The sequence below is a fragment of the Tamandua tetradactyla genome, chromosome 13 (genome assembly GCF_023851605.1).
Source record: "Tamandua tetradactyla isolate mTamTet1 chromosome 13, mTamTet1.pri, whole genome shotgun sequence".
Lineage (NCBI taxonomy): Eukaryota > Metazoa > Chordata > Mammalia > Pilosa > Myrmecophagidae > Tamandua > Tamandua tetradactyla.
Window position 1 is genome coordinate 82,939,340 of NC_135339.1, and position 27,460 is coordinate 82,966,799.

At 41.8% G+C, this 27,460-nt stretch overlaps 1 long non-coding RNA gene across 3 annotated transcripts in view; it reads left to right on the plus strand.

Annotated features, from left to right (window-relative positions):
- Positions 1 to 8,506, plus strand: part of LOC143654372 (uncharacterized) — a 24,855-nt gene extending 16,349 nt beyond the window's left edge. For 2 of the 3 annotated variants that reach the window (XR_013161784.1, XR_013161785.1), the window contains 3 exons: positions 5,929 to 6,077; positions 7,290 to 7,501; positions 8,123 to 8,506. This is a non-coding gene — a long non-coding RNA (uncharacterized LOC143654372). Of the gene's footprint in view, positions 1 to 3,167; positions 3,498 to 5,928; positions 6,078 to 7,289; positions 7,502 to 8,122 lie in introns of those variants that run through there. The other variant, XR_013161786.1, reaches the window with a different exon arrangement.
- The last annotated feature ends 18,954 nt before the right edge of the window (positions 8,507 to 27,460 follow it).

The following is a 27,460-nucleotide window of genomic DNA, read 5'->3' on the forward strand; positions in this document are numbered from 1 at the left end:
TAAAGTGTCAAGTAGTTTGTAGTAGAAGATCATAAACTTAACCAAAGCAGACACCTACAGTCCACTCCCCTTTCCCTTGCTGGAACATTTAAGAACTTTTACAGTTGTGATGACCTCTCTGCCCTTTCTCTCATTTCCTTGTTGTGTTCTACGGGAAACTCATCTGTGAAGCAGAAAGGCTATCACCCAAATAATATTTAATTATGAAGGAGAAGTCACAGTGGTCTCCTTGCCATTGAAATTTATTTGCTTCTAACCTTTTCAAATGCCTCCGTCAAAATAAATGCAATTCTGGATGGGCCTGTATAGTCACATTTAGTTATCGTTCTGACCTTATCCTGGAAAACATTCTGAACGCGTGTTTTCCTAAGTATTGTGTTCGGGGGATGTGTAGAATATAAGCTTATATAAGATTCCTGTCAAAAAGCACTCAAATGGTCTTTAAACAATTGATGTTCAAATATGAACTGTCTGCTTAGGATCATAAATATTTATAAGGCTGACATTTCATCATTTTTTATGAAAGTAGAAGAAACACTTAAGCTGCCATTTCAGTTTTTGGAGAGGAGTTTGTTTTTGCCTTGTGGAGCAAGAGTGCCTTTTGCTATTGATTATTTCCTGGCTAATTCTTAGGAAACTTCCATGCTGAAGCACGGAAGTCATTAACATCTTGGAAAAATGTGCTAGTATGAGATCCTTGAAGGCCAGCTGAAAATCTGGTTAATTCTCATAGACTTCATAGCATCTAGTACACTTAGCTAGGTAGTAAAAAATATTTATTGAGCTACTTTGGTGGGCCAGGCTCTATGCATCCATGGAAATAGGAGTGGAGGAGGCATGTTCCCAGGCTCCCAGGCTTCACCGGCCTTAGAACCATGTCCCAACTCAACTCCTTATCCAAGTCAATAAAGAAACAAAACCCATTTCCCCCCTCACTGGTCATAACTTCACTGGCAGCATATAATATTTAAATGAGTCAGATGGAGTATCATCATCATCAGGTACATTTTTAAGTGCCAAGCACTTTCTTTCCTTACCTCATCCATCCACTTGATGACTTAAGAAGGTGCTATGGCTCCTACTGCCATTTTCCAGCTGATCAGCGGCACAGAGAGGTTAAATAACTGGGCCAAAGTCACAGAACTAGTGTTCTAGTTTGCTAGCTGTTGGAATGTGATATACCAGAAACAGAATGGCTTTTAAAAAGGGGAATTTAATAAGTTGCCAGTTTACAGTTCTAAGGCCGAGAAAATGTCCCAATTAAAACAAATCTATAGAAGTGTCCAATCTAAGGCATCCAGGGAAAGAGACCTTGGTTCAAGAAGGCCAATGAAGTTCAGGGCTTCTCTCTCAGCTGGAAGGGCACATGGCGAACATGGCATCATCTGCTAGCTTTCTCTCCTGGTTCCCTGTTTCATGAAGCTCCCCGGGAGGCATTTTCCTTCTTCATCTCCAAAGGTCGCGGGCTGGTGGACTCTGCTTCTGGTGGCTACGTCATTCTGCTCTGCTCTCTCTCAATCTCTTTCTCCAAAATGTTTCCTCTTTTATAGGACTCCAGTAAACCAATCAAGACCCACCCAAATGGGTGGAGACATGTCATCACCTAATCCAGTTTAACAACCATTCTTGATTAATTCACATCTCCAGGGAGATGATCTGATTACAGTTTCAAACATACAGTATTGAATAGGAATTATTCTACCTTTATGAAATGGGATTTTGATTAAAACATGTCTTTTCTACAGGGCATACATCCTTTCAAACCAGCACAACTAGTAAGTGGAGGAACTGAATTCAATCCCAGGCAGTCTGACTTCAGATTCCACCATCATTAATCATTGTACCATCCTGCTTCTCGTTTTACCCAGATGTATTCACTATCCACTCATTGACTAGCTGCTCTTATCAATGTTTGGCCAGGCATTTGCAAATCTGCCTGTGTTCTTTCCTCTTTGTGTTGTGGTTGGATGCTCAGTTATTGGAGAGGCTGGGCAGGAGAGTTCACAGATCCCCTCAAAGTCTAGCTGCAGAAGGTCCACTTCTTCTCTGAGTGGGCTACAGTAGCTTTATAGGTACATCATGACAAAGAATGAAAAGCCAGTGGCAGGCTCGAGCCAGTGCCTACTGGCCGGCTTCCCAGCTCTGCTTTCAGTGACTTCACGTTGGTAGCTTGAGGTTGTCATGGTGAGGGTATTTACACCATGGAAATCCGTAACTCTACAGATGAGTAATTATTCCTGGCCCCTCCCACTACCTTCACCTCTCAAGCCAGAACCTAAACACATCACTGGAAAGGGCTAAAATTCACCCTAAGTCAGTTTAGATTTAATTCCTTCTTAATTAGTGAGATGTCACTGCTCCAGGGCCAGCTTCCAGAGTCATGCCGCGGCACCACCTGGGACTTAGGTTTAGTTTCCCCTTCTCCTGCCCACCTCAGTCTTCTGAAATCCCATTCTGAATGTGCTGCCAATTCTTTCCCATCTCCATCCCGGCGCTTTGACCCACTTTCCAACTTCCTCGGGACTCTTCTACAGCTTCCTGACTTGTGCTTCTGAATGCAGTCTTGCCCTGACTAGCGACTGTCACCCCCTGTCTTCACCACAGGGGGTGATCTTTCAAAAGCATAAATTAGATCACTTGCTAATCAACTATTGTAAGAGAAACACCTTAGATGGTTATTGAAGGCTTTTCATAGCCTACTTATTTCCAACCCTTTCTATTGAGTTCTTCTTCACCTACTCCCTCCGCCCCACCCTGCGTTTTAGCCCCACTGAGTTCTGATGCTGGAAAGGGTCACTGGGTCCTGCTGCATTTGTGCAGACTATGATGATCGCACTCAGCCCGTCGTGCTGCCATCTGGGTGTATTCCTATCTCTTTCTCTGCTCTGTGTGCTCTTTTCTCCACTCAGTCACTGTAGAAGCACTGATGGTTTGCTGTGCACCATCTCTCCAGCCTTCCCGGGAGCTGCTCCTCTTTCCTGTGCCTAACCTGTTTCCATGGTTGCTGCGGGAGCCACTCCAGCTAAAGTAGTATAGGACTTTGATTCATAATGGGCAAACAGTGTCTTCCATGGGATCCTGAAACCAAAAAAGAGTGAGAGCAAGAGAGAGTTGGGGTGGAGGGAGGAGGGAGACAGAGAGAAGGAGGCAGCAGCGGTGGTGTTGGTGGGGAGCTCCTTTTCTTGGTGACTTGAATGCGAGATGAAATTTGAAGACAGGCTGACAACTATGTTCTTAAAGTTGGACCGAGGATGAAGGAAGCCATCTTCAGTGGAAGATAGGACCTGATGATATATAGAAAAACAAAGAAGAAAGACTGGAAAGAGGGATTCCTGGACTGGTTCTGTTCTGAGTCTGGGCTGCCCTTAAATCACTGTGACATCACAGTATCTTTCCAGTGAAGTACCCTTTTGGAATTTGCTAGCAACCTCTACACGGAGCAGAATGATGGTCCCCAAATATGACCATATCCTAATCCCTGGAACCTGGGAATTAAGGTTAGTAGATGGAATCAAAGTTGCTAATTGGCTGTCTTAAAATAGGGAGAGGGTGGGCCACGGTGGCTCAGCTGGCAGAGTTCTCGCCTGACATGCCGGAGACCTGGGTTCGATTCCTGGTGCTGTCTGTGTTAAAAAAAAAAAGGGGGAGAGTGGCCTGATTTCTCCATGTGGGCCCAATTAATCAGAAGCGTCCTTTAAAGTGGAAGAGAGAGGCAGAAAAGGGAGTCAGAGTGGTGAGATGTGAAGAAGAGTCAACCCACTGTGGCAGACTTTGAAAATGGAGACACACGGCCTCTGGAAAAACCTAGAACCCTGTACTCCACCACCTCCGTGTTAACCCTGTAAGACCCATATTGGTCTTCTGATCTACAGAAGTGTAAGATCATACATTTGTGTTGTTTAAGCCACTAGTTTGGGGCAATTTGTTACAGCAGTGTTAGGAAACTAAGACACTCTAGCAATCTTACTCTTTCTCAGAACATCTCTACCTTCAATATCTCAAACCTTAAAATTCTGTTTTCTGAGCACTGCTCTCCATTTTTGCTCTTTGGCTTCACATTCTTCAGCCTTTGCCTACACACACTCACACACACACACACACACACACACACATTTCATTTTCCTACTAATCATGTAAAACTCATAGCAGAAAGGCTGGCTCACAGAATGTACTCAGTAAGGTAGCAACAATAGTTTGGGATTTTTATTACCGTTATTATGCCAAAGGCATTTCTTATCTCTATAGAAGTTTGAACAATTCCTCTCCTATTAGTAATTCCTTATGAAACATTTATAAAATTGAATTGAAAGTATATTGACAGAAACATAAAAGCAATTCCTTATTTCTGGCAAATTTCAATTAAGGAAAACTTTAAAATATTAATTGAAACTGTAAAAAAAGAACACTTTTTAGTTAAAATTGTAAGACAGCATTAGTTTAGACGACTTGTGTTCTCTGCTTATTTCTCTTTGAGAACTTAAATCTTTGATTTTTATCCTTCTTCTCTGGCTTCTCATCTTTAAATACAAAAGATATTGGTTTCAGTCCCATGATGTTTCAGTGACAAACTGGAAACCATCTATGTTTCTTAAAAGATGAAATGAACCCATCAGTGCATAAAAATTGTGTAATTAAGAACTGCTCCTAATTTATATTCGGCTGATCAAGCTGTATGTCTTAAGACCTTCATATTGATTTTAGTTTTATTTCTTTCAATATTTTAAATGACCAAAATACCCTACAGCTCAAGAAATTTACAATTCCTTCCTTCTCTAGAGTTTGTATTGCCTCCTGAAGTCTATAAGATCTTGGTCATCAATGTGGAGTCCATCATATTAAGAGCTTGTAAGAACTTGGAATGTAATTAAATACTGTAAATAGCAATTAAAGTTTTAAAATAAGATGAGCATGTTGTTTAAATTTAATTCAGAGTTCTGGGTGAGCATACTTTAAATGGGATTAAGTTAATTAGCCTGGGTTTTATTTAACAGACCACTGAAATGAGAGGGGGTATAATGAAATTTGTGACCAGCCTTGGGAACTCAACTCTCAGTTTGACTTAACTTTTGGTCCTAAGCAAATTATTTGACCTTTATTTTTTATGTTTTTTAATTATGAAATATTTCAAATATACAGAATAACCTAAGCAACCTGACATCCAACTTTGACAAATCTTAACATTTTGCCATATTTGCTATAGATTTTTTTTTTTTTTTTTTTTTTTTTTTTTGCACATGGGCAGGCTCCAGGAATCAAACCCGGGTCTCTGACATGGCAGGCAAAAATTCTGCCACTGAACCACTGTTGCACCATCCTAGATCTTTTTTTATAAGCAATAAAATGATACAGACTTCTTAGAGCTTCTTGTCCCTTCCCACACGCTATCCTATTCCTTTCCTTTTCTCCACAGTACTCCTATCACAAAGTTGCTGTGTACCATTTTTATGTTTTAATTAATCTTACATGGTTTTAAGTTTTGCTTAAATGGCATCCTACTCTTTACATGGTTTTACAACTTCCTTCTTTTACATTGAGATTTATCCATGTTGGTGTAGCTCTCTTCATTCATTTGAAATGCCATGCAGTTGTCCATTATACAAATGTGTGATCATTCATTTTTCCATTCTCCTAGCATGGACTTTGAACATTTTCCAGATTTTTAATATTACAAGCAATGTTGCAGTGAACGCTTTTGTACCTGAGCTTGTAGGAGAGATTTTTCTAGATTAGCAGTATAACAATGGAATGGCTGGGCCTTAGCATATGTGCACCTTCAGTGCTCCCGGATCTTGTCCCGTGGTTCCCAGCAGTGTGCATAAGTAGCATTACTCTACATTTTTGCAACTTCTGTCCTCCCCAAGATCACTCCTAAGTTTGGTGATTTGCAAGGACTCAAACAATTGTACTCATGGTTATAATTTATTACAGTGAAAGGACCCAAAGCAGGATCAATGAAGGGAAAAAAAAAAACCACATTGGATGGAGCCTACGGAAGACCAGACATGAGCTTCCAGAAGTTCTCTCCCAAAGAAGTAGCACAGGATACATTATTCCTCCTCAGCTAACTGCAGCAACAGGTAGGGGTAGCGTTTTCTGCCCAGGGAAGCTTATTTAAGCCTAAGAGAGTTTTTCATGGAGGCTGTTTGTGCAGGCACACATTACCTCTGTGAATAGCTATAGTAACTGAAACTCCAGTTCCCAGAAGGAAAGTAGGTGTTCACCATAAATCACAATGCTTATACAAACTATCTACTCAAGCTGGAACAGCATGGTTCAAGGGCCCAAGAATGTAAAACACCCTTAACAGGTAGTAGCAAAAGGAACCTCTCAAAAGCTCAGATTCCAGGTGTCCCCTGATGGTGGGTCATGCCAACAGGCCCCCCATGAGTGTACAAGATTTGAGCAGTCTGCTGAGTTCACTTCTTCCTGAGCACTCACCAACCTGATATTTTCATTTTAAACTTTTAGCAATGCAATGGATGTACAATAGAATCTCATTAGCATTTTAATTTGCATTTTCTTGATTACAAGGGAGGCTGAGTGGATTTTCTCTTCTGTGAATTGTCTGTTCATCTTTATTGCCTTTTTTACATTAGGTTCTTTGTCTTTTCCTTTTTGATTTGCCATCTTTTCCATGTTTTGAATATTAATCCTTTGTTGGATATATGTGTTGCAAATATCTTCTTTGTATCTTTAGGTTTCCTTTTCCTTCTACTCCTGGTTTAAGCTTATTCTATGAATGAGTGTTGAATTTTATTGAATGATTTTTCTTTATTCAGGGAGCTAATTCTATTATTTTCTCCTTTAATCTGTTAATGTAGCAGATTATACTTATGTAATATAATGTGGTAGATCATATTTACAGAAATTCTGAGCCATCCTTGAATTTTTAGGATAAAATCCTAGTTGGCCCTGATTTTTTTATTTTATTATTATTATTATTTGGCATGGGCAGGCTCCGGGAACCGAACCCAGGTCTCTGGCATGGCAGGCAAGAATTCTGCCACTGAGCCACCATCTGGCCCTGATATTTTGATATACCTATGTATGTATGTTCATATAATAGAGCCGAACTCAATTTCCTTATATTTTAGTTAGGATTTTTTATTGCATCTGTGTTCATAAATGAGATCAGAATATGATATTTTCTTGCTTGTTTTGACTTCAAGTTCTCATAAAATGATTTTCCAAGATTTTCGTTGTTTTTGTTTTCTGGAATACTTTTTATAAGATAAGGAAACTTGCCTGTTAAACCTACTTGACCCGACTAGGGCCCGTTGCCTTCATAGGTCAAATGAAGATCATGCTGGTACCCGCTCTGTGGATTGCTGAGAAAACCTACCGAGATAACGCTCACAGGGCAGGGCTTGGCACGCAGCGAGTTGGCCATTGCTACCTAAGCCGACACCTGTTGGAAGGATCTGACTTTGCGATTGTGTTACTCGAACTCCAGAAATTCTCCTCTCTTGAGGCTTCTCCGACACTGGTCGGAAGCCTCCAGGTGAGCAGCATCTGGGTGGAGGAGAGACCACTGGGTTGGGGTCGGGAAAATCTGGCAGGGTCACTGATTGCCTAGGTAACTTTGGTAAAACCCTTAACCCCTTTTTTTTCCACTTTGGAAAAAGTAGAATCAGAAGCTCTCTGTTGCTACCTGTGCAGGGTCAGTATGAGTGTACAGAAAAAGTATACTAGAGGGATTCTTTTTTGCAAAAATAGCTGTAAATTCCACAAAGTGGTCTTAAAAGGGGTTGTCTCAGCTGGCCCTCCCCCTGCCTGAAGGAACAGCCTTATGGGCTGCTTTGTCCCGAGCCACTCCAGTCCAGGCAAAAGATCTTACAATTATTCCAAACTGACAAAAAAGGCTTTGTTGATGAATGGACTGAGCATATTTCCTTTGCCTTTTAAAAGGGTCCAGGTTGATTAAGAACAGTATTTAATGTAGCTAGTGATTATTGAGTTCTGATTCCACCAGAGTACGCTGCTGAGGTCATTATGCTTGAGTTGTAATGTTGTTATCCTCATTCTATAGATGAAGACACCAAAACTTAGATTAAGTAACTTTGCCAAGGTCACAGAAATACAAACATTTAATTTTTCAATTTATCCTCCCCAACTGACCAAGCCACATACCTGCAGAGCGCAGAGGATGGAAATCCCAGAAGGTATCATTCAGAGAAAGAGACCAGGCACTCCGGGCGTCTCTGGGCAGCTGCTGTGGAGACTGGGAATCTGACCCGATGATGCTGGAACATTTTGGAACATTCTGGAACATCACAGGGCCTCTGGATGAGTGAACCACTAGCAACTCACCATTCCTTGGAACTCGTTGCCGTGAGGGGCCCTTTCATGTACGTGAACTCACTTGATCTTGGCGTCAATGTTAAGGGGAAATACACACCTAACCTTATCCAGAAGGACCCAAAATAGAAGCTATTTGTCCCAAGTAGTCCTTGCTCTACTAAAAAAGTGTGAGTGGAGAATGGGCAATAAAAACATTAGCATACTAGTAGTAAAGCTTTAATGAAGACCCTAACCACAACCTAACTTTGTCAGGAATGTGACACAAAAGAATATGACAATGACTGTGCAGTCTGCTCCAAAGGTCAACAGAGCCTTCCCTGGCATTCCTGAAGCTACAAAGACTGATTAATGAGCTTTATGAGCCAGTGTGATCAGGTGTCAGGAAAGCTGCAGCTTCTACCCTGATGGGATGAAAAGGCACCAACCCAAATGCACTGCTCAGCACTGCTGTTAATGAGGCTTATAAAAGTTTTAAGTCGTCTTCATAAATACAACCTACATCTTCGCTGGGTTGTTAAAAGGAGAAATGCAAACAAATTGGACTGTCAGATGGGATAGTTCTTTACAACTGGTATAAAGGATTCAGAAGAAGTCATTCTCTCCATTTCAGAACACTTCTCTGTCCAGCTTCTTTACGATGATAATGAGGAAAATAAATGAGGGAGGAATGGCTAACTAATAATGTATGATATCTCGAGGCCATTTTATCACAGAGTGACAGAATGTCCAAGAGACAGGCAGCATTGCTTCTGGAAGGCAATTTTTCAAGAAGCCAGTGACATTTTAATTGCAATCTGTTCAAAATAGTACCTTGCACTTAGGTTCTGGGGCCATCTCTTTGGCTTTTTGGAGTGACCCACACATAATTTCCTTGGAATCAACATTATGATATATGCTCCTAGTCAAAGTTGGATTACTAAGTGTCTGTTGAATGACTCTAAGCTCCTGGAGGTTGTAGACCATGTCTGATTTGACTCTGTATACCCAGTGTATACAGAGGGAAAGTTTGCTGAATGCATATTTAAAGTTTCTTGAATGGGAAATGAGTCTATATTGTCTTACTGTGTTCAAGATTAGGTGCTACATGGATGCAAAGATGTGAAACCTCTGGCTCCATCCTTCAAAAAGCAATCATCCAGAATAAGGATAAAAGGCAGGTTTATGCCACTGCTTTTTGGATGGCCACTTGGTCATGGCCATTGCAGTGCCGAGAAATGTTGAGACCTAGTCTGGGGTCCATGGGGGAAACACTGTGTTTAAATCTAATGCCATGGCTGAGAGGCGGAAAGGAAGATGGTATGAGTGCTTCATGTTTTCCATCCCTGATCCAAAGAGCATAAATAAGCCTGATACAATATGGCAAGTGTCAAGGAGCATGGGGAGGATACAAATAACACTCAGTGGTCATTCAGAAGAGGGCAGGGATACCCTTTTACCAGTGCCAGTGGTTGCTGTGGTCCAGTGTGTAGAGGCTGTGTGCGCAGGGAGAGGTGAGCGCCGGCTGCACAGCTCAGCGCAGTTGAGGGCCACAGGTATAAGGGGGTGCTCCCGGGGCCCAACAGCCATGCTTTTTAGTGACCACACCAGCTTGCCTGTGCTGGACTGGCAAGCTCCATTACACTCCATGGTCTTTGGCAACTTTGTAGAACTTGCCATGTTGAAGAGTCTGCCTTTGAGAATCAAAGGGATTTGTTTCTCGCACCTAGCACGCGGCTTTGAGAAACACCTCCAGCACTGCTGATGGGGCTGGGTTCGAGACCCCAAGTGCCAAAAGGTTTCCTGTGCCACCTTACACGTGGAATTCAGAAGAGGACCCACATAAAATCATAAAATAGTTTATTTTCTAAAATTACATGGAAGTTACCTAGATGCTGAAATTAAAATTAAAATTTATTTCTTCTCTCTCTTTTCTTGGTGGCCCTGGCTGCAGACAGGCACGGGGGGTGGTAGGAAAAGAGCAGCCTTTTCTGTAATCTTGTAGCCCCGGCCGTGTTTACCCCAGGCTTTGGCTGCTCTAATGCTCATCTCTAAAGATTACACTTTATAGTGTAGTAGGCAACCAGGAACGAGGCTGCAAGCCTCCGGGAACCTTACACAAATCCCAGAAGAACCTGGTCTGAGATTCTGAAGTTTCAGGAATAGGCTTTTATTGGTCTGTGTACACGGGGCTCAGCCGAGGCACCTCCGAAAGGCTGAATGCAGAACAGGGGCTGACACAAGTGTCCTATAGCCAGCCTGGCTCGTTTGGGACAGGGTTTTCCTGATATGGCAACTGGCGATGTTCGAGGGAGGTGATTGGTAGTGCAGCGATGGCCAGACCAGGAAGGGTTGCAAAGCTGAGTTTACAGAAGCAGATGAGCGACCATGGGGAGGGGGTTTTACAGGAACCTCTCTTCTATCCTGCCTATGTGTACTTTTAGCTGCCCTCAGGGACTTTCCAAAGAGAAAATAGCTTGGGCAAACAGGAGATCTGTTTGCTGCCAGGGGCCTGCCTGTTACAGTAGAAACTCTCACGGATGCTGTTCCCAATTGCTTTTTTTGCTGTGCCCTCATGGGCAGTGATGTGATCATCAGCAGAAGTGACAGAAGCAGGAGCAGAGGAAAGAGGGATGATTTATCCCGACACCTCTGGTTTTAGGAGAGGTGGGCTGCCAGAGAAAGGCCCCTCCTGGCCATCAGGTGGGCTTCTTGGCAATGCCCCCAGCCAGCACTAATGCCATCCTTGGGTTTTCACGAGGCCCTAAATTGTGCCAGCCTGCTAGGTTGAAAGTAGGTATTGGAGAAACCCTTTGGCTCAAAATTATTCCAACTGTGACACCTGAAAAAGACAGATTTCTCCCCTAGGTATCAGCAAATAAAAAGTTAGTTCTGTCTGCCAGCACATCCTTGAATAATGAGGTTATTAAATCCAGCACTGCCCACTCCCAGCTGTTGGAAGAACAGGGGTTGTGAATTCCTATCCTGGGAGGGGAAGCTGGTGGGGATGGGCGGGGAGCCCTCCCTCCCTCCTACTTGTTTTCCCACGTGACGTCATTCTGTTGGGTGCGACTCAGCTTCCTCTTCATCAGTATGACTCACGGCAGAGAGAAATGCATTCAGTGCATCAGATTCAACACGCATCTCTTGCCTGTGTATTCTGTCCTAGGCTAGACTCTAGGAATCCAAAGACACGTGGGCACAGCTTCTGCCCTTGCTGAGCTCACAATCCAGTAAGAGAGAAAGAGGTATAAGCAAATATTTATGATACGTATGATGTGTTTCTGTGGAATGTACCTCGAAGTCATTTTTGACTCGTCTTGTTCTCTTATATTTCATAATCTATTCATCAGGAAGTCCTACTGGCTTTACTTCCGAAAGATTCTGAATATGATAGCCTCTGCTCAAAATCCTCTACTGTCTCCCCCGCTTCACTCGCTTCAAAAACCCAGGGTTCTTAGAACAGGTGTACAGGCTGCACTTGGCCACAGGAACCCTTCTGTCTGCTCACTCGCCCTGCCCCAGCCAGATGGGTCTCCTGCCATAAGCCTTGTCACTGTACGCTCCTTGGCCTGGCATGCTCCTTCCCCATGGGAGTAACTCCCCCCACCCCAGCATTCCTCTCAATGTCACCTACTCAGTGAGGTCTACCCTGACCCCTAATTTTAAATTGGAAGGCTCCCCTGCTCTGGATCCATTCTCTGCTCTCTTTCCCCCATGACATTTATCATTGTCCAAAAACCCACATTTCATTTATGTGTTATGTGCATTGTGTATTGTCCCTAGTTGGACTGTAACCAACCTCCAGATGGGAGGAATTTTTGCCTGTCGTTTCATGGTGCCTGGCATGTGGTTGGCCCTCAGTGATCATTTGCTGGATGAATGAATGAATGAATGAATGCCTTGTTGTGGGAGCCTGGAGGAGAGAGTGACTGCCACAGGGCTCTGGTGAGAACATCTGGAGGCTTCATTCAGGAGGATGTGATGTCTGGGCTAGTTTTCCAGGCAGATGGAGGATGGGAAGGGAAAGGAATTGGGCTGCTCTCCGCCAGTGGGAACAGCATTTATGAAGGTACACAGGCATGGGACAGAACATTTGGAGAGCATGCTAGTCACAACGACAATGTTATGATGTCTAGGTATGTCTGTCCTCTGACTCTTTACCCTAAATAAATTCATCATATTCTTATAAAGCCTGGATATTGCATGGGCATAGCTGAATCTGAGTCCAAATTACTTTGGTTTGTAATACTTCTCTAAAAACCAAATTTCCATCAGAGGATTAAAATTTGAAGACTCCGAGTGCGATATATTCTCATCTAACCCAGTGTGTGATTCCTGTAAAGTTTGAAAGCCGAAATCTATAAACCTAAAGATGGGTAGCTGAAAGTCCAGAGGCTTGTATTTACTGATATTGATTCTATCTCCCAGGGAAAGGGAATGAAATGTCTGTGAAGGTAGCAGGTTGGCAGTGGACATGCCATCCTCAACTGTGATCTCCTCCAGAGAGAGTCTGACCACTTCCCTCCCTCATCTCAGAGTAAGGAGCAAGGTGCCATATGCAATAATGCCTTGATCTCTCACTCTATGAAGTTTCAAATATCGTAGATGAAGAAATACCATTCAAATTTCTTTAGGGTTATAAAGAAAGTTAAAGGAAGTCAAGCATTCTTGGTCAGAAATGTTTTCTAGAACACTCTGTTTAAAAAGCTGTGGTCTGGGCAGGGCACAGTGGCATGTACCTGCTGTGCCAGAGACCCAGGTTTGGTTCCTGGAGCCTGTCCATTCCAAAAAAAAAAAAAGCTGTGGTATGTCATGGTAGAAGGACATTAGATTTCAAGTGCTAAGCCTGGGGTTAAAATCCTGGCTCCATCTCTGTGACCTTGACCAAATTACATCACTTTTCTGAGCCCAAGTTGCCTCAGTAATGTTGTGTGAAAAAGCCCCACAGAGGTGCTCCAAAATTATTAGTGAAACTGAAATCTGGAAGTAATGTCCTATAGCTCAGGCAGGCCTGTAAGAACAGCTTGTAAATAAAAAAGAAGCTAAACCTACCAAATATTAGTCAGCATGATGGAGTGCAAAGATTAAAGAAAGAGATGACAGTGACTGGAGCACACCATTTAACATTTTCTAATATCATTGATGAAGTTGGTATATTCATTATGACAGCAGCGATTTACTCGGGATTGAAAAAGGACAATATGTGCTTGGTGTGGGGACCGAGTCATAATTCATTGCCGCTAAAACGAAACCATTAGAATGACATATTGCCAACAGAAGGAACACAGTCACAATGCTCTAGAAAAATAAACAGTTTGTGTGTGAGCTTCCATGGGTAGGAATGGCTGAGTGATTATGATATTGTGGTTCATTCTTTATCCCATCGACAGACATTGGATGATGCAAACAAGAAGGGGGAAGGATTAGGTTTAGGGAGAAACGAAAGGAGCACCATATCCTTAGATGACCTGTTATTTATAATCTCTGTGCTGGACACTTACAATTCTCTTTGGCTGATCACCATCCGATCTCCTTTCCTATGTCTAAGGATTGATCCCCTACCTTGGGTGGCTTGAGGAGGCAGAGTCATCTGGGAGAAGGTGATGGAGTCAGCTCTCCCTACCCAAGGACCACAATGACAGAGAATAATCTCTGGCTTCATCACCTCTCTGGGATGCAAGATAAAAACCAGTTCATGAATGAAGAGGGTTGGGGAGGTATTTTTCAGAGTCTTCAGAGGGGCAAGCCCCCTGTATTTCACATGAAAGTGTGAGACAGCACATGGCTTCAGAATACAAAATGTATTGGGTTTGGATTGAGTGGGACTTGCAAGGAAATGAGTGGCAGGCTTTGAGCATAAAGTGAGATAAGGTAAATGAAAGTGCTTTGCAAATGGAAACGTACTAGAAAAAGTTGGGTTTTTAAAACTTTCTACCCTCCAGGATTATTTACAGATCAAATGAAACAGTCTACCTAACTCTTGCTTTGTGGATGATCTCAAGTGCTGGAAAATGTGTAGGGGAATGGAAAATGTTATCAACTTCTGGGAGGGTAGTAAATTAGTGCTACTATTCTAGAGAGGAATTTGTGGGCCTTTAGAGAAACTGAATATACATATAGCCCAACATCCCAGAAACTCAATCCTTGGTATATGCTTGAGGGAAATTTCTCCCATACTTAAAGAGACTTGTACAAAGATATTTATCACAGCTTTGTTTGTAACAATAAAGCATTGGAAATAACCTAAAGGGCCAGCAGTATGAGGAATGTGTAAATGGAGTAAATGCATAAAGTAGACCATCCTGCAGCAGTTAATAATAATCATCTACCTATTAATCAAGCAAAAGACCAAAAGCCCCAACAGAAAAAACAGGTATGCAAAAGACTTGAATAGACCACCAAATGACCAGACAAATGCATTAAAAGTTTCTCAAATTCACTGGTTATCAAGGAAATTTAAAATTAAAGCCATTTTTTTTACAGCTACAAACGGACACATTTCAATCTGACCGCACGATTGTTTGAGAGAGTTGGTGCCACTGGAACACTTATCCACTGTCGGGGGTAGAGCTGACTGCCGTAGCCGCTTTGGGCAACAATTTGGCACCATCCACAGAAGTTTAAAGTGTGTGAACTCCAGTTCCAGTGTCAAGAAAAGCACCCATTCCAGAAACCTACAACCTCCGTTTGGGTTCCTAGGCCAGATAAGTCCTGAAACCCAGAGGGACCAGCCTCTCCAGAACATCAACAAGTTCTATCCCCCCATCCTATATTCTCAACAGCCCTTTCCAACATGAAACAGTTCGAATTGGCATAGCCCAAATACCCCTAAAGAGTGGGAGAAAGAGCAAAAGAGAAAGTGGAGTTCTAGCAGAGAAGATAAGATTTAACAAATGAGTATGGCTGCTGAATCATTAGACTGATATTTCTTTCAATCTCCAGTGTCTTGGAGCAGCTAGAAGGAAAAACCTGAAATTGTGGAACTGCAACCCATACTGAACTCTAAAATCTGTCCTACAAGTAATTGTTGCAGTGTGCTTTGAGATTCATTGATTTTTTGTATATACGTTATTTTTCACAATAAAAAGAAAAGAAAAGCACCAATAGAGTAGTTAAAATGGCAGGATGGATTTGATCCAAACTGCTGTGGCAGGGGAGAAGAGAAGCCAGCACCAGCTGGTCTCAACTCCGGTCAGCACAGAAGTAGCTAGATTTTTTTTGAAGGGCACAAGAGGGAAGAGAAGTGGGGAACTGGAAAATTACTGAGATGGTCTGGGGGAAGTCTGAGAGGGTAGGGGTAGGAGGGACTAGGGGAAGTCCAAGGGCTCTGGCAATGGGCTTGTGGAAGGAGCAGGTAGCTGAGCAGACTTTCTGATGTGCAGTCCTTCCCAGCACAGTTCATTCTGTGGGCAGCAGTATTACACTATCTTAGGTAATAGCTCAGGATGGGAACAGGGCTCTACTCAGGGACAGGCCTAGCATTAGGAAGTCCACGCTAAAGTTTGGACAAGCGTGCAAAGACAAGCAGGGTCCTTTGCAAGGATCCACACCGGCAATTGTGCTTAGTGGTGTGGAGACACTCCCACCTGCAGGCTTAAGAATGTTCACACCAGTTGTGTTTGTGATAGTGAAAAACTGGAAACAACCCAGATGTCTGAGGATGGGGAATGAATGAATAGTGAGACACACTAATAAAAACAAACACACAACAGTTACACATATCTACAGAAAAGAATCTCACCCACATCATGTTAAAATTTTTAAAGTTGCACAAGAATATGTATGATATAATTCCACTTATGTAAAGTTTAAAAGCATGCAAAACTAAACAATATATAATTTATGGGTTTATAATATGTATTATAAAATCAGAATGGAAAGGTTAGGAAATAATAAGCAAACATTTGGGAGAGTGGTTGGCCATTTATTGGGAAGTGGGAGGTGAGGCATCCTGGGGTTTCTATGGAAATGGCATCTAATTCTATTCATATGTGGTGGGTCACCAGATATTCATTTTTATTCTTAATTTTAATACGCTCTCTATAAATATGTTAACATGGATAAATCTTGACCATGAAATGTTGGAAGTAAAAAGCCAAATGAAATCTCCAGATGACCTATTTGTAGGGATAAAAAACTCACGTTAATAAAACATTGTTAAGGATGCTTCTGTACATGAGTAAATTCATAGAGGGCAGCTCTACATTAAATACACAGAAATGGGCAAATAGTAGAATGGGATTAGATATGGGGTGAAGAGGAGAAAAACAAAATTTTGAAATATTAACAATAAAAATGGGGCTCTTTATGAACTGTTGACGCTAGTTTGCCATGAGTTGATTTGAGAGGGCAAATGAACCATATTGCTCAAATTCTATGCATCTGAGATCCAAGAGGAAAAGAAAAGTTGCTTCATAAGCTGTAATAATCAAAATCAAATGCTAATTATTAAAACATGTTTTGCTTGTTGGTCAATTAAGGGCCACTCATGAACATTAAAATAGAAAGCCAATTGCTAATTTGTCCTGAACCCTCCCTCATGTATCTGTTCGTGGATTCAGATGCATACTTAAATTACTTCTTTTCACCGCTTTTCAGATGAGTAAGTTTTAAGGAATATTAGGGTTGTTTCAAAATTAATCTCTTTCCATGGTTTTTGCCAATTAAACCACCAGCATTAGCAGACTTTGTTAACATTTGCCGTCTCATATCATGAGCCAGTGTTGTTTCTTCTAAAACATGTGTCAGGTATGTTCCTTCTCTCTGTTTTCTCAGTCACCACCTGCCATTATTGTGTCATACCCAGACTACTGATGTGGTCTCTTTGATGTTAACTCTGATTATAGCCAATTTATTCCCAAATCTATCTCTGGGCCGGTGAAAAATTCAACACTAGTGTCTTTATTCTAAAGGGCTTTAGAATAATTTAATAATAAGCCAAAATGATAAGGCAAGAAACCGGAAAAAAAAAATAACATAAAGGTTTGGGAAGGAAAAAAAAATAACATGAAGGTTTGGGAAGGAAAAAATAAGTGTCTTTTTTTCTGGAAGTTATGCATCTAGAAAACCCCAGTGAATTAACTAGAAATAAGACAGTTCATTCATTGTTTAATGCAATATAAATATATAAATATTGAAGCTTTCCTGCCTGCCAGGAATGCATTAGTTAGGAAGTCTAATGGACACAGATGCCATTGATAATAGCTGCCCTTGCTGGGGGTGCTGGGTTTCCTTGGCTAAGCTCAGAGTACCACAAGTTCTCTCATGACATAATCCCATTAGCTTTTGGCCCTGAGTGCTCTCACCCTGGGCTGGACCCCATTCAAAGTGCTCAGCAGGAGCGCACAGCAACACCTCCACTCTCCTTGACACATTTTCCCTACAACATTTAAGATCAGTGGCCCTGTCTCCAGCATGGAAACCTTCAGCATGCTCCCTCCCAATGTAGTGTCAGCTTGTTGGAATCACATGGAAGGCTCTATATTTGCAACACTGAAAAGCCTATCTAGCTGGTTTTCCCAGAAAAATGGAGCTGTCCCTTAAATGGGCTATTAAAGTCTTTTCTTTTCCTCCTGCCCAACAGAAATGGCTTACTTAGAGCTCTTAGATGGTGGAATTCTTACTTTCTTTTAAAGCCCCGGTGTTCCAAACAGCAGTCATTCTGGGCAAAACTCTCTATGATGATAGAAATCTGAAAATCGTGGCTGTTGGGGCTGAGGACTGACTGGGAAAGGGCAAGAGGGGGCTTTCTGGGGTGATGGAAGTGTTCTACCTCTTATTTTGAATGGTGGTTTCACAGGTGAAAATAATTGTCAAAATCACTGATGTGAACACTTAAGATCTGTGAATTTTATTGTTTAAGTCATATCTCCATTTAAAAATAGCTATAGTTCTCAAAGTGAGGATGCTATGGAATGTCCCAGAAGCTTCTCTAAAATACTGAGATTTAACCCCAGAGATTCAGAGCCAGTGATCCATGGATGGGTTCCAGGTAGTTCTTTCACCAAACTATCAGAAACACTGGCTTAGGGTCTGAATTGAGGCCCCAGCACTCCAGACACAGGTCTTGGATTTATGGGCTCTCCTGCTTCATAGAAGCATCAGCTGGGCTGGTGTCGTTTCCCTCCTGTATCCATGACCCTGCTGAGTGTCCACCAGAAGCTTCTACAGGCACAATCTAATAACATAGGTATAGAGTTGTGACCGTCTTTGCTCCAGACAGAATGTAGCAGCATGACCTTAGCCCGACCAGAGGAACTGAATTACCTGCAGGAGAGATGATGCTGATGGCTTTAAATTTTCAGAACTGCTCATTTCTGATTAGGCGTCCCCATCACAGGTAAAGGTCAGTGATGTGAGGGTTACTGCCAAACCTGAAGGGAGGAGAATCAAAGGATCTGCGGACAAGTTGTAAAACCAACACAGAGTCTCATCCCCTTCCCCACCACTCAAAGAGAGACAGAGAGAGAGAGACAGAGGAATATAAGAGGAAGGATTTACCAACAGTTTAGGGTGAGAGGGAAACATCTGAATTATTATCCGTTCAGCGTCTTACACTTACATTTGTTATCCTATGAGTCACTAACCCTCCTTATTTGTTAAAGGCATTTGTTAGGTTTTCTGTCCCCACAGCTGAAAAGCATCCTGATCCACAGAATGCAACATGCTAGGGCTCATCAGGCAACTGGGCAGTTATGATGGAGGTCAGAGAGGCTGAGGCCTGAACCCAGGAAAGGGGATCTTATGATGACCAATCTAAATCCATTTGGTCCATTGATCGGCTTAGGACAGTGGTTCTCAAACTTGAACACCCTGGTAATCCCTACCTCAGGGCTTCTGATTCAGTAGGTGTGGGGTGGGTTGAGAATTTGCATTTCTAACAAGTTCACAAAGCAAGCATCCTAGGATCACATTTTGAGAACCACGTGTTCAGGTCAAGGAAGTGGGATGGAGGAGCAGCATGTCAAGGAGCAACTGGAAAACACTTCCTAGGTCTTAAAGAATTATTAGAGAGGCAGGTTTTCTTTCTGTCTTTGGATATTAGTGTGTGCAAATGCGCTGGCCAGAACCCCCTAGTGACTGGGAGGGCAGTGAGCCAACAAGCTGGGCTGGCAGAGCAGAAAGATGATGAGACCCTGGGCCTTGCTGATGTCACTGAGTTTCTGAATCTGCCAGCCCTGAAGCTTCTTTCTGCCACACTTTTTGTACAGTGAGATAATACTGTTACTTATTTATCAAGCCATTAGCAATTTTGTTTTGTGATTTCTCAGTTGGCAAAACAAACAAAACCCTGAAGTCATTCCACATACAAAATTTCCAGGCTTATAAAGCATGTTACAGCATTGTCTTCCAAAAAAGTAATACCAATGTGTTTTTATTTACTTTTTTATTTTGCATTTATTTTTGAATTTTAAAAGCGATACCAATTGAATTCCCTTCAGTGGGGTGTCAGAGTGCGTGCTTCCTCATGCCCCTGTCAGCACTGGATAACAGCATTTTAAAAGCCTTTGCCAGTTTGACAAGTGAGAAATGAAAGCTCTTTGCGTGAATTTGCATTTCCATGATTACCAGTGGGGCTGGAGATTGTTTAACACCCATTCTTCTCCAGGCAGATGCAGTATAGACACTTGGAGCCTGGGCTATAAATGTGACATCTCTGTGATTATCACAGTCACAGCTTTGGCTTACTCAAGTGGGACTGAAAATACACGGCTTAGGCTAGTAGCTCTGGAGTAAGCTTAGGTACACTGTTGCACTTGGCAGAAACTATTCTCAAGCAGAGGCTCCCAATCTATCCTGATGACAGAACAAAAGAACCTTCTCCCAGAGTTTGATCTTACGCCCTTAGATCTTTTTAGCCTGAGAAACATGCTTCTGTGGCCGGCAGTGTACTCCTCACCAAAGCAGTTAAGAGTGCAAGCTGTGCTGGCACAGGCTTCCTCTCTGAAAATGCATTAAAGATTCATTCTAAAAGCAAGAGGAAATCCTCAGATGCTGCAATCCTTCATAAAGCAAAATGCGGCAGGTGATTAGGGGCTGAATGCATGTCTGGTTGGAGGCAATGACTTCAGGTGGGCTGTTTGTATCCAACTTTACCTCTAGCATCATATGTTCAAGCAATCAAGCTTCAGAAATAATATTTCTGACCAGGGAAGGATGGGGACCTGGGAGCTGGTGCAGTTTATGCCAGTGCCCGAAGTTAAAAAGTGTCATGATTCTTGCTCAAGGTCTATCCTGTTATTATATTTTTTCCCTTTTACATTTGCAATTAGAGGCAACTTGGTGAATAGAAATTATCTAAGAAAGGTGGTTGTACATTGAAGAGGCCAAGATGTCAGGTTGAGTAAGCCACAAACCATGTTTTCTTTATCAATCGGCCACACACACACACATACACACATCACTGGAATATTGTTAGTGCTCACAATTTTATGTTGGGTGGATGAAAGTGCATGGATTTATCTCTTGGCACTGTTATTCTCACAGTGATGATTGGCACAATCAGAGTGAAGCTCCTGGGCTACCCAAATATTTCAGCTAGAGAGACTTTCCATGCTGATAGTGGAAAAGTGGGGCCCACGCTTGGCCACAAGAATGCTAACTGGGTTGTATGTCACCCAGGGATGAAGGCTAGTTGTCACACCGTGTCAAGAGGGCTCACAGGTTGGATCTCACTGCCCTTACTATGACCGAGAACATGAGCACCCTGATGGTTGAGACTCCTAGGGAGGCTCCGTCAGATGTGACTCACGTTGACCAAACACACAAAGGCTGATTTATAAGAGAAGGGGTTATTAATTTACGTTGAGGAGTGTTATGGTGACAGGGGATCAGGATCCTTTGGCCAGAATGTTTTCTTCCTAGATGAAGACCCAATGAGAAGCCAAATTATGGTTGGGAAAGTTTTTATCAAGTAGAAAAGAACAGAGAACATGCCAGGGCAGGGAGAAAAGCACCTGAAAAGCATGGAAGTGTAAAACAGCACCTCCTGTTGGGAAAGGTAGAGAATTCCGGCAGGATAGCTGCTGGGTGGAGGACCAGTGCGGGAGACGAGGCCAGGGAGGTAGGCTGGGGCGAGACTGTGAATGTGCATCTTCTGTAAAAAATAGTTGAAGTTTCTTTCCTTCTCTCCAGCCCGCAGAAGGGAATCTCTTCATTTATTTCTACTGAGTATAAAAGTAATACATGCTTGTTACAGAAAATATAAACAAGCAAATAGAACAGAAACATTATCAATCTTCCCGTTTGCCCAAAGACAATCTGTCTTACATGACTTGATTCCTGTTCTTTCTTGTCTGAAGGAGAAAATACTGTTTTCTAATTAGGCTTTTCACTTGACAATATATCCAAAACATATTTTTAGGTCAATTTAGACATTTCTACAAAATTTTGAAAGCATGGATCCAAAGGTTGGTCTTTTGAGTTATTACAGCTTTTTCCTATGGTAAGTAATGCTGTGATGAATAGCCTTTTCCATATATCTTTGGCATATGACTGATGATTTCCATGAAGTGAACTTCGTAAGTGAGACTGGTACGTCAAAGGGCATGAACAGAGACCTTGGTTTTTGTCTTTTACAGACCCTTGAATGTTTTCTCTGAAAAAGTCTCACAGGACAGATCAGTAAACCCACTCTGATGGCTGAGTCCAAAATGGCCATCCAAGTACAATATTGTTCTAAAGTCTTGGATTTCCATGTAAAGTTTCAAGTAACTTGCAAATGGTTACAGTTGCATTCACATTAATAATGTACCCCCTTCCAAATCTTTGAGTAAAAGTGCAGTTTCGGAAAGACTTGCCATGTTTATTCTGTAGCTTCCTATAGCTCTTGGTACAAATCTTAGCACCCCTCGGGTAGGGGTGCCTCAATTTTAGAAACTTGATATAGATGGTGAGGCGCCCCTGGATTTCCACTGGGCAGGAACCCATCAGATGATCAGGTTGGCAGGTGGGAGAGGCAAATTGGAAAGCATGAGACATGAGGCTTGTTAAATGGATTTTGCTGCAAGAGATCAAGGTTAGCTGCTGCACGAGGCTGAACTGGAGTGATGGCGATGGGAATGGAGCAAAGGGGTGGAAAGAGGGAGGTAGAACTGACAGGCTTCATTATCAATTAGTGCTAGTGAACAAGAGAGTGAGGAATCTAGGATGATACTGTGTTTCCCTTTCCAATCTGATAATGATCAAATGAGAATTATGTTCCTACGGTGCTTCCTGTTTTGCTTTGACCAACAGGAAGCTCAGCTCAGTTAATGGTTAATATCATACTTACATTGCTTGTGGTGGTGGATGACTTGCTTGGTTTGATTTTACTTTTCCGTAGCCACCTGATACATAATGGGAACTAGGCTGTGCACAGCTGGTAAATACAACCTGGCTCTTAATCCAGGCAAGTCTCTTCTTCACTAGTGACATGAACTGAAGGGGATTTGGATGCAAGCCAGGCATGAGAAGGGGGTACTAGGGTTGTGAATGGAATGGAGCAAGAGACCCCTGGTCTCAGAGATAAAGTGATTTGACTTTTTAAACAACTTAAAATTTTTTAACTAAATCAACCAAGCAATTCTTTCCTCTTCCCTCCCTGTTATCCATGACCAGCTAAGTATTTTTCCTCATTTTTGCAATCCTTTAACTAATTTTGGTATTGGATATGCTCATGAAAATCTGCATTTAATCTTAACCTTAGTTTATTTCAAACTGGCATTCTAGGATCTTTCAGATTTCTCGTCATTTGATTTGATTTGATTCTAGTGGCACAGCCCTCACATTTACTGTTGTCTTTTTCATCTTTGGTCTTTTTATTTTCTCTTCTCTTTCTCAGCTTCTAGAGACAGAAAGCAAAGCTCTAGCTTGATGCTGAGGTGATCGACGTCTAAGGCTGGGGGAAGCAGCTGTTAGTCCAGAGGCAGGCATAGGATCTTCATTCTTTAGTTCCTCTCATTTAAAAAAAATCTTACTGTTATCCTTGATTTTATTTTCAAAATATTTTCAAAATTGTGAAAAGTAAATTGGATTTCCTTCCAGTGAGCATGCAAAAGATGAGATTGCCACCTTCCTTTCCTCCCTCCCTCCTTCCTTCCTTGTTCCATTTCTTATGACTCTAGCTTTGCTTTCCCTTTGAACTTCCATTTTTGCTGAGAAGGAGAAGGCACATCCCAATTCCTAAGAATTTACATGTATCCCCTAAAGAGGGGCCAATCCCAGTCGCTCCTGTACGCTCACCCCTCCCCAGCCTTGCCTTTGCTGAATGCTTTAGGCAAAATTGTCGTGATACCTGATTTTTGCATTTAGTCATATCTATTAATTCACCTGTTTAAAATCAGCAATTTGTTATCTATAAATAATACTTAAAAGGCAGAATCTCTGTGCCTTGACCACAAGAACTAAAATGGAGAATTCTAGAAAATATACATCATAGCTCAGATAATCTACCTGCCAATGTAGTGACAGTTACAAAAGAGCTTTTCATGCCTTTTAAGGCTTCCAGAAGTGTGGCAGCTCATTAGCTATGAAAGTGAAAAGTCAGATTTTAAATGTAAGCGCTGACCAACCTGAGAAAATGTTAAGACTCTGTGAAAAAAAAATTTGGAAATTATGTTATCTTTTGAGTCTCCTGCGAAACTTACTGATCTGATATTTTGCTTCTACCGATTCAGTTATGCATCTGTCTGGGACAGAGGGGCCAGAAATAGAATATATTTAATGCATTTTACAAATAAGGGAAGCCGTTTTCCAGGTTGGGGTGGTATATACCTATTATAAGAATTTCTGAAGTCATTCTGTTTTAAACTCATCTTCCAATTATTTGATTCCTTAAAAACATAGACAAGCATTTTATAAAATGGTAAATCTTGCTAACTATGATCTTGTTACAAAGATTATTTTCTAGATTTAGTGGAAATAAATAGAATCAAATAGTAAATTAAAAACATCAATTTATTTACCAAAAAAAAAAAAAAAAAAAAAACCCACAAATATCTGGAAGTTTCCCTGACCAAACTAAAAATTCCCAACTTCATTCTTGGGAATTCAGGTAGGCAATCATTTGGTTTCCTGTCAGTCAAATCACACAGGTGAACACAGATTTAGATTGCATCTGTCTGTACTACTCAACTTTTTATGCCCATGAGAAGGACCTACATGAATACTAACTCAAAGGAGGAAAACATATTTTGGAAAAGGCAGGAAAATTAGTTTGTTTCTGAAACAGTTTCAGTATGCTGAGTATCTGCTGCATCAAAAGAGGGCATCATTCATACCTCTTGGAAGGTTAGAGGAATAACCCTTTGGAAACTGAAGCAGGGCCACCAGGCGTGTTTCCTTGATTTTATGAGAGTCCAGAGACAAGGGTTATAACCCACGCATTCCTTTATTGCAGGCATTTGCCAACTTACACCCTCATGAGTATCTGGAATTTCATCATGATTGCACTTGAACACCATGCCATCCCTCCAGACTGTATCGGTAAGAAAGTGGAAGAGAGCTGATGCTTTGAACACTGCCCATTAGTCAATGCAAGGGTTATTATTAAAGCTAATTAAACTACTGACTTTCAGCTTATCCAGGGTGTTATCTAGCAAAATGGTCATAAGTTCTGGAGAAAGCAAATAGGTGGAGATTGTTCTAAGCAAAAGTTCCCCTGATGTTTTCTATTTTCCACTTTATAAATAAGGCTTCTAAAAACGTCAGAAATTTTAAGCTCTACTTTCTGCTTTGTCTTGTAGTAGTGCTGCTGCCTCAAAGCAGTTGGACCAGAGACTATAGTGGAGAAGCAGGTACTGATTTTCTTGTATAGTGGTGGGTTGTTGTTTTTTTAATTCATATTTGCCAAGGTAATTAAGCAAAAGAGGTTAATGGACAACAAACAGCTTATTGCACTATAGTCACGGTTTAGAAATGAAATCATTTTTTTCTTATTGCCTTTCAGTAATGGCAAAACCATTGCTGTCTGGGGGACAGAGAGAGAGCAGATTAGTTTTCCAAGCCCTAAACAATAACTACATAATGGCTTGAAATGAAAATGCAAGTTAAATATCATCATTATAACAAGAGAGATGTAATGAACCCAAAATCATCATCCATTGAAAAAGTCATTTAAAATGTTCACTTAAAACACATTGAGTTTTGGGAACAAATGAGCAGGAAAAGAGTTTTGGAACCAACATATTTGAAAGTGATATATCAGACTGGGTATATACATATGTGTGTATATAACTAGATGCCTGGGTCAGATATATAAATACATATTCAGGTAAACTCACAAGAATATGGGCAGAAATGAATTAAATGGAGGGCATGGTTAATCAAATTTTTATTTTCTTGTGATCAATGCCATTTGCCAAATAATTCACTAAGCTGGATTATGGCGTGAAGAAAGGCTTGAAATGAATTGTTGGGTTCAGCTAAGCCCATAAATTAGCCTCCCATGTACTCCCATCAGATCTGGTCAGTTCAGTCTTCCTTGTATATTTCCTGATCTGAATTTAAATTTCCAATGGCTTCACTGGATTCATTTGTCGTTGTTAAAATGTGGGTGGAATTCTGAGGTCAGGTTTGAAATAGCTAAGATAACAAAATGAAACTCCATATTGTACTTTTTCTTTAGAGATCCAAAGTCAGGATTTCCCCTCAAGGTCCACTTTCTGGTACAAAATTGCAGAGCTGGCCCTAAAATAGTAATATGGTCGAGGCAGCTATTGAATTTTCTGTGCACGGCATTTAAGAGAAATACGGCAAGATCAGTTTTCTTTCAAGTGGAACTTGAGAGTGAGCTAGGGGCTTTGAATTCTTTGCATTAAGGAAGTTTTAAATTTGTTACCACTTGTAATAAAAAAGGAAAAATCTTGCCAGAAACAATGCACCTGATAACCAGATATAGCTTTAGTGATTGTCTGTGAGAATCTGCCACTTACCTGGTGGCAAATTTTTCAGGTGAGGGGCTTCAACCAGCCTGGAATGGGTGGCTGTGGGCTCCCGGGGCCCATCAGTCCTTCCCAGGGGAGCAGGGTGGGGATTCATCTGGCTGAGTTGGGAAAAGGGCCAGGCCTTACTTTGGATTGGCCTGTAGGGAGGATATAAGGGGCCTCCCGCCATGCAGAAAGTATACCATTGCCCAGCTCTGCTTATGCCTGGGCAGCCAAGTTTAATTCCAGAATAAACTACCTGAACCCCCGTTGCTGGCTGTATATGAAAGCCATGCCACCCAGCCCAGCGTTTGTCAGAGAGAAAGTAGAATCAAGCTGATAGTTGGATCTCTGCCTAATAAGAAAGGGTCTTAGTTCTCAAGTTAGCTCCTAACTCCGGAGAGGAAGAAAGGTATGCCTTTTAACTTCCTAAAGTCTCAACAAGATCAGCGCAACAGTTCTTGAGCACTGCAGCAAACAGGGATCTTGATTGAATACAGCAGAAGCCAACTCTGATTAATTTCAGCAGAAAAGGGATTCATGGAAGGAGATTGGGTGGCTCACTGGGAAGACTGAAAACTACATTCAGTTAAGAAGGGTCCAATGCAACGGAGGTCACCCATGTTCCAGCCCAGTCAAAACCCCCTGCTGACTATTGGTCAGCACCTAGGACATGGGTTCTAACTCCAGACCTGGGACCTGGAATGCAGTCATGACTACCAGCAGCCTGGACTCCACGCTACCCCCTCCTTGTCTGCCTCACTCACTCCCAAACACAAGTCCAGGCTGGGGCATTGAGTGATTGAGCTTGGGTCACCCTCAGTGGCCTTAGGGGACAGCGGGAGCAAAGGAGTGAGCTTTAGGGCTTGACTTCATAGCTGGAAGTAACTGCATCCCCCTAACCCTCCAATAGAGGAAGTGTTTAAAAAAATCACCAACAATGAAAAATCAACAAACATTCCTAGCCAGGGCTGTGTTATCACATTTAATCTGTAGCACTATTATTATTATACCCATTTTACAGATTGTGACATTGAGTTTAGAAAATTATCCTGACTTGTCCGTGGCCGTGCAACTGAAAAGTGGATTTAAACTTAGGTTTGCTTTACTCCAAAGCCCAAGCACTGAACCACTCCATAAATTGCCCTTGCAATATTAATTTCCATTCAATAAATTTAGGGATTCCCTTTACTCTGATTAAAACTTCCCTAGTCTGAGTGGTCCTGCAAAACTGCTCCAAACCCAAACAACTCACCTCGTAACGGCTTTCCAACTCA